Source organism: Octodon degus, unplaced genomic scaffold (genome assembly GCF_000260255.1).
Source record: "Octodon degus isolate 3935 unplaced genomic scaffold, OctDeg1.0 scaffold00096, whole genome shotgun sequence".
Lineage (NCBI taxonomy): Eukaryota > Metazoa > Chordata > Mammalia > Rodentia > Octodontidae > Octodon > Octodon degus.
This window is the reverse complement of record NW_004524672.1, coordinates 5,162,680-5,163,735: the sequence shown is the minus strand read 5'-3', so window position 1 is coordinate 5,163,735 and position 1,056 is coordinate 5,162,680. Positions and strand designations below refer to the sequence as shown.

General features: G+C 35.5%; 1 pseudogene; it reads right to left on the bottom strand.

Moving 5' to 3' along the window:
- Positions 1 to 247: 247 nt before the first annotated feature.
- The window catches only part of LOC101591412, a 13,751-nt pseudogene continuing 12,942 nt past the window's right edge, over positions 248 to 1,056 (bottom strand).

Genomic DNA, 1,056 nt, shown 5'->3' with positions numbered 1-1,056 from the left:
GAATAGCTGTCCCATGTTAAACACAGTTATAAACTTACTACTTTATTTGGATATTAGGCATAGTATATGAAGCTGTGTCTTGTCAAGTGGACAAGGGGGTCGCTCTACCTTGTTCTGACTATAACTGATCATCACAATATGTCAAATAAAATGGATTAAAAAACTCTGAATAGATTAGCAATGTAAAGTTCTGGGTGTGTGTGTAGATGATTGACATATGGGCCACCAAATGTCAGGGTAATCTACCCTAGTTGCAGTAGTGCCAACCAATAAACTCATAGCCTGAAAGAATAAAAGAAGAAAAGTTAGTTACGATAGATATACAGCTACATTCTCTTAATTCAATGAATAGAAAGATTTGTTCCAGTAGTGTTTGTGGACAGGATATCATGTCTGCATCTTGTACAATGAATAACCACTAGGACAACAGTATGCAATGTATTAAGTATTGAAACTGTCCTAGTCAGTTTTGAAACTGTCTCATTGTTATTTGTCTCTCAATAAAATTATTTTTAAAAAAAAAAGAGGAAAGGAAAAGCATGTGTTCCTATGTTGAAGAGCTCCAGTGCTCCTCACTGGCTCCCTTTTTTGCTGCTCTTGCACTTAAACATCAATCTCCAGGTCTCCCATTTCTTTAGCCTAACAGTACAGACTCACTAACAACCAAGGCTCTAGGTCTTTGACCTTGGGCTAGTGTTGTATCTTTGACTCCTCTTTTTCTGAAGCTTCGATCTTCTTGGTTTGAGCAGCTGCTAGATTCTCCACCTCCCAGAACTCAGTCTTGTGTAGTCTCCTACCTCTGATCCCAAGCCTACCTAATAAATCCCCTTGCATAATTATACATACTAATTATACCTACACTTTTCTATTGATTCTCTTCCTCTAGATAACACTGCCTCTTAAGCTAAATGTATACTTTATTATTTACAAGTTCTGAATTTCACACAGTTGTAAGATGTAATCCTGCTAAGACTTTTATTACTATATACCAAGGATCTTCTTCCAGTTTCAATAATGTATTCCTTATCTATTTTTATTTTTTATTTATTTTTATTT